The sequence below is a fragment of the Lagopus muta genome, chromosome 3, assembly GCF_023343835.1.
Source record: "Lagopus muta isolate bLagMut1 chromosome 3, bLagMut1 primary, whole genome shotgun sequence".
NCBI classification, from domain to species: Eukaryota; Metazoa; Chordata; class Aves; order Galliformes; family Phasianidae; genus Lagopus; species Lagopus muta.
The window spans coordinates 88,717,662-88,730,311 of record NC_064435.1 but is presented as its reverse complement, the minus strand read 5'-3'; positions in this window follow the sequence as shown (position 1 = coordinate 88,730,311).

Below are 12,650 nucleotides of genomic sequence, written 5' to 3'. Positions count from 1 at the left end.
GAAAACCCACAAGTTCAGAGATGATTGTGCGTTAGCAAGAGCTGGGGATTGATACATTACCTGAGGAAACATCAATGAAAAAACTTAGGAGAAATTCACTGTCTACTACTTTTTCTTGCATAGCTGCATCTCCACAAAAAGACCCACAAGTCTTTGTCCTTCTCTGGTATCAGACACTATTTGAGGGTGCAGTTTTGTCTCACCTGCTTGTTATCTCACCTGCCAAACTTTGGTTAATCATCAAATTGTTGATTTACACAGAAGACAAAAACCTCAACCTCTTCTGATCACTCTACATCTCCAAACTCAAGAGGCTAACCTGCGTAAAAACACAGCAGTTTTATTTATAGAATTTTGTTCTTTTAATAGCAAGCACAACTTGGCCTCTTGCTGCTCTTTTAGAGATAGAAATGGCTTGGTTCCCTGCCATTCACTGAATATTGGTCTCTACAATGAATATGCTTATGTTCCATGAATTTCTCTGAGTTGTTGCTAAAACCTGTGCCTCAGATCACTGGGTAAAGAATGGTGACCATATCTATCCTTCTTGTCATTTCCTGAATGATATCCATGTCTGTGCTTCTCATCGTTCTGTGACCAATTGGCATGCCTGGTATCCACTCCATTCTCTAGGTGTTTGGCATGCCTTAGCCTCTTGGCATTTGGTGGAGAGCTCACATCCATGGGCTCCTCCCTGTCATTCACTAGAGGTCAGGAATGATTTGGCCCAATGCCATTCCCTTGATGGTGGGCAAGTTTCTGTGCCATGTCAGTCTCTGGGCAAAGAGCTCGCCCTGGTACCACATGTACTTCGTAGCAGACATGCCTTGGCCCCATGTCATTCTCTAGAGAATCCACCTCCATGGGCTTCTCACTGTCCTGTAGCTGACAGGCATGAGTTGGCCCCATGACGATTCACGATAGTGAACATGCCTCGACCCCACAACATTCTTCATCATTCACTGGAGGTCAGGAATGATTGTGCTACTTCCACATTTTCTCTTTGTAGTGTGGCACCCCTGATGTTCATGGAATTGCCTCTCTCTTGTCCCACACCCACATGGGCTGTCACCTGCCTTCCTGCTTTGACTCCTCTTCTGTCCACATTTGTATGGCACCAGAAGGCCTAAGCTCAGCAAGTGCTGGTCCAGCTGCCAGTGCTCCTGTACTTACAGAGTCCAGAGATAAAGGCAGGGCAGTGGTGTCCACTGGGATGTGCATAGGCCACTGTGATGGTCATTATGACAGTATCCAATGTGTCGTTTTATATTGCAGCACCCAAAAGTGCACACAGAACTCAGTGCTGCACCACCGTAGAGCAGAGTGGGACAATCCCTTTCCTCTACTGGCTAGCACTGCTCTGGCTGATGCACTCCAGGAGTAAGGCCCTTTTGGCTGCCTATTCAGTTTACTCTCATCCAGAATCGTATATGGGTTCTGCCCTCCAGCCTATCCTAGATGTACACTGAAAATGCTAAATTAGGGTTTTTACCAAAGTCTGTGCAACAACCTCCCCCTTCACATCCTATATATATGTGTCCTGATTCTCTTCTGACACTTTTTTGCAGCTTCTGAATCGTGGGATAGGCAAGGACCCTTCTGTGTGCATGCATGTGCATCAAGCCTCTGGAGGACCATAGCAGAGAACCTTGTGCTGATCTGGCATGCTTGTTTAGCGTAAAATCCATCAGCAGAGTTCTGCCAAATGCAAGGGTTTCTACCTGGCACATCTGTGCATTTATCAAGTCACAGAAAGATCCTTCAGGGGGCTTTAAAAATTTCCATGAATCATCCCAACCTGTACATACCTCAGTCTGAACCCTCTGGGAGGAGGCTAAGGTGACTGCTGCTGATTTACTAAGGCAGGCTGCTCAGTCTGCCAAGGCATAAGTAAATCATGGCAGATGTGTGAGAAAAAGGATAAAGCACAGTTGTTTTCAGATGCTTATTCACTCACCCATTCTCTCACTAGGAGATCTGCAAACTGTAATGAGTAGGTTTACAGTTATTCCTACTGGAGTCTTCCAGCGTTCTCAAGTATAAACAGTTTGGAAACCTCTTCAGCTGTGGCTAATTCAGAGGATGTGCTCAGACCTCCTCCTATCAGCAGTTCCCCCAGGGAAGACCAAAAAGCTCCTCTACACACACACAAAGAAGTCACGTTTTATTTATATTGAAAACTGTAACAGTTTCAATTGCCTCTAAACAGAGGCAATTCAGATGGAACAAATCCCAAGCAAGTTGCAAGGGCTAAAACCTGATTGCATATTTTAAGACTTGGTACGGCATTACGCTGAGAGGAACAGAGGGGGCTGGAGGCCTGAGTTTGCTCCTTCATTTTGCAGCCTCTGAAGTAACACAATAGGTATGGGGAGAGCAAGAGCGTAAGTAGAGACGCACAAGAGCTACCCTGGAAAGCAAAACAGCCCAGTCAAATGGACTAAAAGAAAGCAAGGCTACTAATCACTTGCTCTTATCTCTCTTATTAGAGCTGTGCTTGAGCCATGAAGCTCACATTCCCAGCCTTGCTATAATTCAAAAAGCTATTTGGAACTATATATACATTTTGATTTCAAGAACAACATGTGTATTTATGCCTCAAGTATGATGCATTTAATGTAGAAATAAACAAAATTACCCTCCAGCAGCAGACTCTGAAGCCTCTAGATGCCCTGTTTCATATCTTACTTATTTAGTACTTAATAGCTTTGTGGCATTTTGTACTAAATTTTCTGTATTAACAAAAATATTTCTTGTTTTTGAGTTGGGACGATTGAGTCATATTCAGATCTGTCCACAGGAGACTGTAATTAAATTCAGAGGTATAATTGAATCAAATATGTCCACTAGTTAATGATACTCTCAATTATAAATATGCGTGTATGTATATTTATGCATGTCACGTGTGTCGTCAGAGATAATATGTTTATCTACATGGAAATCACTGTACATATACCACACATTCTTCAGTATTTTTAAGTCAGAATACTGCATCACATCTATAATCTTAAAAGCTGGATTCAGTAGATAAAGTAGTAAAAACCTTATAATAATGACAGCTTTCCAAAGATATTACAGATGTCTGAGACATTAGAAGTATAGATGATAGTGAACATGAAAATTCTCGGTTATACTCAGGGCTCCCTGTGACTAATTTAAAACCCATTATTTTACCATAAAACTTTTATTTTTGGCAAGGACTCTTTTAAAGTCTGATTTTTTAAAAAACAATAATTATGCAATGAAAACTGAGGAGGCTTTCAGCACTAGAATTATGTCTGCATTTTTTATTTTGATGTATGTTGGGGTTTTCCCAAGAAGAAATGTGTTCACCAGCTGACTGCTCTCAAATCTCTCCATGTGTAATCTGTGGCCATGAAATATTTTTTCAAGCAGTTGGAGGATAATGAATATGATTATTTAAAATTCTAAAATAAACCAGTTAGCAAGCTGACCTGGGTCTGTTTCTGTAGTCTGAGCTAAGCTCACTGTGCTTTTTTCTCTCTTGTTTTGTATATTGTATTTCTGAACATGCCCTATCACTTAGTCATTATTTCCATGCTAAAGCCCAGTTTAGACAGTATCCCTACTCTGAGAATTAGTAACTGCTCTCAAGGAAAATGAGGGGACAATATTTCATGCTAGCTCAGGTCAGCTTTTTGATGTCATTGCTGCATTTTAGTTCAGATCCCACTGCCCCCTAAATGTAATAAAAGTGGGTTTTTTTTTTTGTTTGTTTGTTTTTTGTTTTTTTTTTTTTGTGTATGGGTAAAGGAAAATGGGAAAAATGTGGTAAAACCACATTTCAGGGGGATAAAACCACTGTTAACACATTCTCTCTCCTTTTTTTCTTCCTGTCATTACTCTCCAGTACCTCCTGCCTGCAAAATGTTCTTTGAAAGCAAACAAACTCAAAGGAACTGTCTAAGGAAGTTGCTTTTACTTTTCATTGCAGGGTTGGCCTATTGAAAGTGATTAACTTGACTGTGATGGAAAGAGAAAAACAAGCTGGAAGCAACTGGCAAATTGCAAAGCAATGACTAACATTTTCTTTGCTGCAGGATTTAGCTCAGAGACATTACACTTAATGGATACCATTTACTTAGAATCACAGAATCACAGAATCACCAAGTTTGGAAGAAACCCCCAAGATCATCCAGTCCAACCGTCCACCTATCACCAACATTTCCCACTAAATCATGTCCCTCGGTACAACATCTAAACATTTCTTGAACACCTCCATGGTCGGTGACTCCACCACATCCCATGGCAGCCCATTCCAGTGCCTGAACACTCTTTCAGATAGTGGTTTTTGCTAATATCCAACCTGAAAAAGAACTTAAAGCACTGAAGTTGTTGATGTAGGCCTTCTTTTTTTTTTTTTCCTGTTTTTTCTTTTTTAAGTAGTATTGCTGTAGCAGTTTACCCTGTGTTTCTGAATCCATAGGAAAAGTTGCATGAATACAACAATGTAGGCATGGTGCTGTGTTGAAAAGGTGTCTACTGTTCCCAGCAGGCTTGTTGTGTCTTGAATACACATAATTTGAGGCTTGAAATATTTGGGAATGCATTTCCTGTCTTCCAAGTGATTACAAACAGCTGAAAAGTAATTTAGACATACAAACAAATGGAAGTTGTCAGATGAGTGAAAAAGTTAAAGAAATCTGAATATAGCATTTAGAGGATTTCATTTGGTTCCTCAACTAAGGAATATAACCATTTTTTTGTGAAATTGTGTGTGTAAAGAACTGTTGTTACTGTCTACCATTTTAAAATAAAAGGGAAAAACAAAACATTTCTTTCATAAGTGTATTTCTTGATTTGTGCATTCTGTCGAGTAATATGTGGAGAGACTGCATTCTCCAAGAAGTACACATTTTGTATTCACTATATCTTATGCACCATTTCTCAGGTAAGTAGTTCCACTGTACCATAAGTAAGTAGTACCATGCACCATTTCTCACGAAGTAGTATTTCTCATTGTGTGGAAAGAGAATGGAGAAAAAAAAAGAAGCAATATATTTTTTGAAAAAGGACTGTAAACAAGTTTACTATCTCTTCTAAATTTCAGTTTCTGGAGTCTTTCGAAATTCCATACAAGATCAACAGAACATTTTGCATAAACAACTTTTTCTGTACATCTCTAACTGTATGAAATGCATGCTTCTGTTCAATGGCCAAATGTTAAATCCTGAAAACTGAATTTCACTTGACACGAAACATTTTCATTTCAAGCTTTCTAACTTTTAGCTTTAATAGCTAAATATCTTACTACTCAATATTTTAAAGATTTCAAAATGAAAATGTAGTATGATCCAAATATTCTGTAACAAAGCAGCTCACATTTACTAAATTTCATTTCCTGGTACAAAATTTGTTCTAATTGGTAACTGGATTTCTCTGGCAAATATGATGTTTGTGAAAACAGGGATTACAGCTCTAATTCCATCAACAAACCTTGAAAAAGAAGAACTCTAGCTTTCTGGATGTCTGTAATCTGTGGAGCTTTCAGGCAGCACGTTTTAACTCATGCTTCCTCTGCTCTCCTGACAGATAAAGTGTAGCACTCCGACACAGGTCCATGCATTTGTGGCATTTGTGGCAGGCATTTATTCCTCCTTTAGGGATGGAGTGGCAGTGCTAAAAGTGTATGATGTGCTGATATTTTAAACACACAGCTTTACTAGAAGCATCCTACAGTCGCGACCTACAATCACATTTTTTGTTTCCTCACACATTCTGTGGTACAAATGCAACAAAATCAACAGCACAATGTATTTGTGAATTTGTGTCAACTGCTGACAAGGTACCAGGCTGAAGTTAGGGCTGAACCAATGGTGCAGAGTTACTTCCATAGCTGAGACGGCTGAATGACCCTCTCTCACCTCTTACCCCAACAAAACACTTGATTCCAAACACCCTGTGTGGATGCCCCATCCCTGGAGGTGTTCAAGGCCAGGTTGAATGGGGCCCTGGGCAGTATTAAATGTTAAGTAGTAAGTATTAAATGTGGAGGTTGGTGGCCCTGCATGTGGCAGGGGGTTGGCTGTTCATGATCCTTGAGGTTCCTTCCAACCCTGTCCATTCTGTGATTCTGTGAACCTCTTTTTTTTACTTTTTGATCTCACTGTTCATCTTGACTGAAATAACTATTAGATCTTTCCAAATCAAGGAGTCTAGTTCTAACATTCCTTCCCTGAGGATATCTATCAGACTGCTAAGGTTGCATGGAATTAGAGGTCTTTCCATCCACATCTCTAACTTATATCTCCCTTAAGCCCTTCTTAGAGGCCTTTTTCTTAGTTTTGCTTTGCATTTTATTTCCTAATATCTCTATTTCATTAGTTTATTCTTTGTTTTCAACTTTTTTTGTAGAAGGAAACCAAATCCGCCATCTTTAATGGCAGATGCTTCATGTAATATGTAAATATTACTAAGTTGAAAAAATACATACTTTACTGCATTTTGCTCTTCAGATCTCCGAATTTTACTTTTTCTTCAAACTTCTACCTGCTTCTCATCCTCTTATAGATGAAAACATGACCCTTCCTATATCTATCCTATTTGTGGTTATAGGCAATTGAGCAAAAGGTATCAAGGAACATGTGAAATATGGAATATGCGAATTACAACTAAGAAAAACTCTATGAAGGATTTATGACAGGATATATTAGACAGCAGTCCATTTCAAAGTACTCAGGTCAAGTGACTGATGAGTGCTAGGGATGTAGTTGAAGGGAAGCATTTTAAGCCACTGTCTCTCCCTTGTTTAAGTGCTGACATCTTGCTTGGTGATGCAGAGAAGGTCCTTGCCTGAAGAAACTGATATCCCTGGATTAGGCCAACAGGTTCCTCACACTTCATATCAAATTACTAAGGCTCTTTGAAAGCATAGCTCACACTGTATTTTTACACATAGCCATCTGTTTATACATTTATGCAACATAGGAAAACGGGGGCCTAGCTAGAAGCCAGTAGTGGCCATTCAAACACAGACATATTAAAAAATCTCTATAAAGAAGTACTTCTGGCCTAGCTAAATTTCAATCTCCACTTAGGGATAGAGCACAATAGGTCCAATGCACACATCAGTATTGCACCAAGGGTAGAGATCATGTTGTGTAGCCTGACTATAGCAGAATCACAGGTACTATAGTGGCATTTTTTAGATTTCCTACAGTCATAACCCAACTCTAGGAGCAGACCTTTGCCTATCTGTTCTTGGGATTGTTATTATAGGAGACTTCAGGGTTGTTTTTTATGCATGAACAGGATATAACGCACCAGGTGTGCACAATTTTGGACTAGAAATATACAAACCAATGTGAAAGAAATTTCCATTGGGTAAACCACAGCAATTTTAAGAATAAAGTGAAACCTTCACAGCACTGATGTGATAGTCTTTTAAAACCCTCTGCTTGTTTGTTATCTGTACTGGTGTGTAAAGCACAAGCAACATTTCTTTCCCAGTGCTTTCCCTGTCTCAAATGACACTGCAACTCAGACAATAACATGCAGAGCACATGATTAATGAATCTGTGCACTGAGGACAGGCCAGCTGTGGGATCACAAAGAGCTGCTTTGTGTGCACTTGACTGCATGTTCAAGAAACTCCACAAATTGATAATTTGTTAAATTAATTGACTTTCTCTGCGTAATGTTAATGTAACCTTCAGTAAGAAAAAGCACACAGATTTTAAAAACAAAAACGCATAGTCAAATCCACAGAGAATTACTTAGGTCTGGAGCTTACCACTTTGTCCTCTACTGAGGATATTAATATTAGTCAGAAGTACTTCAAAATAGCTCATCTTAAAAAAGGAATAAAATAGTAAATGTCTATTCAGTTTCTAGGCCATTTACAACTGAGCATAATACAGAAATACGTGTCACAAAAGGGTCACGGCAACAACAATACCTGTTTTATATCATGCATAAATCCTGAAAAGAGCGATTCACCCCTGTGAGAGGCAGAACACTGCCATTTACTCCTCCCTTCTCCAACAAAGCACAACAGAGTTGATGCTAATTCAGTGAATTCCTGTAGACGATTTGAGTTTAGATCTTTATCTTTGGTAGAACCTCGCTGAACTCAGAATAGAAAAGGTTTGAACATAGCTGTTTAGATTTCGGCCCTTAACACTGACCTTAGTCCTCCTTCCCAAAACTCCACAGAATCAGAGCTTTTATCCTATTGGCACTGTGTCCAAATGGGAGCTATAAATGAATGCATAGACGCTGTCATAAAGCCACATGACATGAGCAAGTTTGTTCTGCTGTTTGAGTCAGAGAAGAAAATTATGGTATTCAGCAGTTCTATGGACTCATCTTTGATAACTGAGACCCTGATGATAAATATATGTATTTAAATTCAACCAGGAGTGCGTGTTTAATAAAATCATGGAAAGAAGAAAGTAGCAAAGAGTTGTGAATTAATGTATATTGTGCTTTCGGACTTCCTTTGCTAAAGGCTTGTGGACAGCATTAGAATCAGAACAGAATCCTGGTCTTATAAATAGAATCATTGTGCTCTGAGCACCTCGTATGATGTCTAACCAGAACCTCCTTGGCTGAGGCAAAGCCTTGCTTTCTTAGCAATGATGAACTAATGAACTAAAACAATGTTTATTTTTTTTTCTATGAGGGAAAAGGAAAATCTCATCAAACAAACAATGAACCTAATGAACTCTCTCTTACTTCAGGCTCTGGGTATCAATGGAAAGCATTTTTCCTTGCAGCAGATGCAATCAGTTTCTTGTATACACTGAGAAACATATTCTTTAGGAAGAAAAATATCCCCATGCTGAGCTGTGAAAACCCCTGCTCCAGTCCACCAATGCTGTGTGCATGTATTAGGTCTGCCTGTATGAGTGCTGGGTGTGAGGACAGTCCTGCTTTAAAATGGTGACATGCAAGCATGCTGCCATTTTGCAGGCCCTGTGAATGGCACAGCTAAGTAGATACACAGTGAGTCTGCAAATTTCCAGTGGGAAGAATCTGTTCATTGTATATTGGCCTATTAAAAAGAGTAAGATAAAAAGTGTAGCCTTGGCCAGGCTCCGTATGAGAGGGATTTCTTTAACAGATGACCGAGTCTAAGTTTTGATGGATGTCATCAGCATGCTTTGTCTTTTCAAAGACAGTAGATACATAAAAGTGTTTGGAGTCTTGGGGAATTTATAAAAAGCATTCACCTGATCAAGATTTATTCTGTTTTAGTAAGGCATAATTTCAGGGCATGTAATTAGTATTGTGCTTGACCTTAGGACCTGGTCTCACCAACTATTGCAGGTACATAGTTTAAGATCCTACAGACAGCTATATGAAGTTATCATAAAATACATATGGTTTCCATGAGAATCTCAATATTTAGCAAGCTCTTACACTATATATTGAAATGTATGTATGATATAATAAAATCTGGACTCTGCTAGAGGGGAAAAATCATAAAGCAAAAAGAATTCACTGTATATTGAAAAAATGTACATTACCTAATGAAAGTGTATACTTCACATAAAAAGCAACAGAACACACCAAAATATTTATATAGCCACCACGTAGTTGGTGCATTGTATTCTGCAAGCTACCGTGTACTCAAATATGAGATGTCTCAGGCAAATAGTTCAATATACAAGTAATACAGAGGAAAATAAATACATAATATAGCTGGCTTCCTTTATTGTTTGATGATGCTTGTATGTGGTGGAATGTAACAATTAATGGTCAGTAGTCATTCCACTTCTTTTGTCTCTTCTAGTGAAAGCTAATGTCACACATTGTTTGAAACAGAATCAGAAAACACAAGAAAAAACTGATTGCCTGTGACTGAGCTAATGTAACAAGAAGAAACCAAAGGGACTACATTTTAGTAATGTTGGAAAAGTGTTAAAATTGCTTTGAAAAGAGAGTAAAAAACTTTTTTGAAAGTGATTTAATAACGTCTTCTGTATTAGCAGTGTAGTGGATTAGTAACAGAACAAGAGGTAACGGCCTCAAGTTGCACCAGGGGAGGTTTGGGTTGGATGCTGGGAAAAAATTGTCCTCTAAAAGAGGGGTGAAGCACTGGAACAGGCTGCCCACAGAAGCGGTGGAGTCACCGTCCCTGGAGGCATTCAAGAAATGTGTACATGCAGCACTTAGGGACATGGTTCAGTGGGCATGGTGGCAATGGGTTGGCGGTTGGACTACATGATATTAAAAGCTTTTTCAGCCTTAATGATTCTATGATTCTATAGAAATCTCCACAGTAATTGCAGAAAACAAAAAAATAAAATCGAACTTCCTTGAAAAAAAAAACCAACACAACAGACTCATTGAAAACCAACTGTGGAATCAACTCATGGAGACTGAATTCATTGCCAAAGAAGCAACTCAAATGAAATGTTCATGCTCACATATTATATGATAGAATTCTGCAGTTCCTGACTTATATTTATGTCTCTCCTAATAAATTCTTAATTTTATAATGGTGTTTAGATATGCAGGATTTATCTCTTTACTCGCTAAACAAGAACTTCAGATAATGGTGTTTTTACATATAAAAGAGCCAATTCTCTTTTCATTAAACAAGAGAACTAGGTATTTTCAAGCAGAAATTATAAGAAATATTACTGTAGCCATACTGCTGTGGCTAAAAGCTATTTAACATTTTATCTTGGTTTGATATGCTTTCATTGTACACTAAAACAATGTTGGTTTTTTTTTTTTTTTCTATGAACTGGAGAGAAAAGGAAAACCTCATCGAACAAATAAACAGTGAAGATTTTTGTTAGAACAAAATCCACTTTTGGCAAGATATGTGCATGTATGGTGGGACAAGTAGCTTTCAGAAACAGGCACACGGTGAACCTCGCACTGCAGACCTTTTTGTTGAAGATCAGCACATGTGTATGGGAAACTGGCAAAGATGTAGAATACCTAGAATGACTGAAATCATAATGACAAACCATGGATTGTGTGAGTAAGCTGAGTGACACAGTGCATTTTGGTGAGAGCTGGTAAAGCTCACAATGTAATGAGTGCATTTAAACATGTCATATCCTGCAGAATACAATGTAGAGAGTTCAGGGAAATGATATTAATATTTCAGAATGCATCTTTTTATATGAAATATACATTTTGTGTATGCAGAGTACATTTTCAGGAGCTCACTGAATTCTGAGGCTAAGACATAAGCATCTCAACATTAAGCCTGAATATTTCATTACATCATAAATATCATATGTTTCAGTATATAATGGAAGACAGATAACTAAATATTTGATTTTATGCCAGCCATAACAAACCCTCATATGAGGAAGTGTTTTCATCATCGTGACCTAATTACAAGTGCTCTGAAATATTTGAGAATAGTTTCAGAACCCAGTAAAATGAGTGACTGTATTATTGCTGGATGTTGTAGCAGTGTTGCCATGGCTCCACTGCAATGAATGTCCAGCCATTATTATAGTAAAAAAATGCCCTGCTGCTTCTAAAATAACAAACAGTGGTTCTCTGAGAGCTTTACAGGTTGAGGTTTGCTTAGCATGTCAAGGACCCCTTCCACTTCATTTTACTGAACTGGCTGTTCTGTGCACTACTAGCTCTCAAATCTATTAATTCCCTCTCTTTACATGAAAAATATCCTGTTTTCCACTAAAATCAGCAATGTATTCACTTAATATCTTTTGACTTCTTGGTGTTTATGGGCTTGTGCTCATACCTGCTCAAAACATAGCTTACTTTGCATTTATGGCACTCCAGCAAATTAAGTCTTCATAATAAGAAGCAGCATTGGACTGCAGAGTTCGTGTGGCTAGTTATATTTTGTTAAGGTGGAGAGATATTTATTGCCAGTGCTATAGCAGAAATATAGACAGTAATAATCCATCTACAGTGATTTCATCAGTGCAGTATTTGAATCTATTGCCTCCTACTGCTTTGATTACACTGCAAAGTTTGATCAGTGAATGTACTGTGTAACACATTTTATCTGTGGGATAGCTTGTTTGGCACCTGCTACAAGGCTCAGGGCAGTGCTCTGATGCTCTGATAATGCGAAATCTTTAAGCCAAAACTATTCTGTGGCATGCCTTACAAGATCACTGCAAAGAAAAAGTATGTCAAAACCAATGCAAATCGTAATAACAAAGATATTAGACAACTCCAAAATGAGGAAGGACACAAAAAAATGAGTAAAATAACAGCTTACCTGCTGTTGAACCCCTGGAAGGCAAGATGTATTAGGAGTGGCTGAGGTCTCTTGGGCTGTTCTTCCTAAAGAAGAGGAGACTAACAGCTGGCCTCATGGCAGCCAAAGCTTCCCCATGAAGTAAGAGGAGAGGCCACTTCTGATCTCTCTGATGACAGTGAATACGACGCAAGAGAACAGCGTGGAGCTGCAGCAGAGAAAGATCAACCTGGGCAGTACGAAAAGGCTATTGAGCAGTGGTGGTTGAGCCCTTCAACTGAGTGCTGAAGCAGTGGTCACGCCACTAAGCTGGCTTGAGTTAAAGATGCATTCGGACAGTGCTCTAAGATATTTTGGATAGTCCTGTGTACAGCCAGGAGTTGGACTCTATGATACTTGGGAATCCCTTCCAGCTTGGGATACTCTGTGATGCTATGGTCTTTTTCAGTAACTTGGGCTGGGGAAACACTGTTCTTATGTC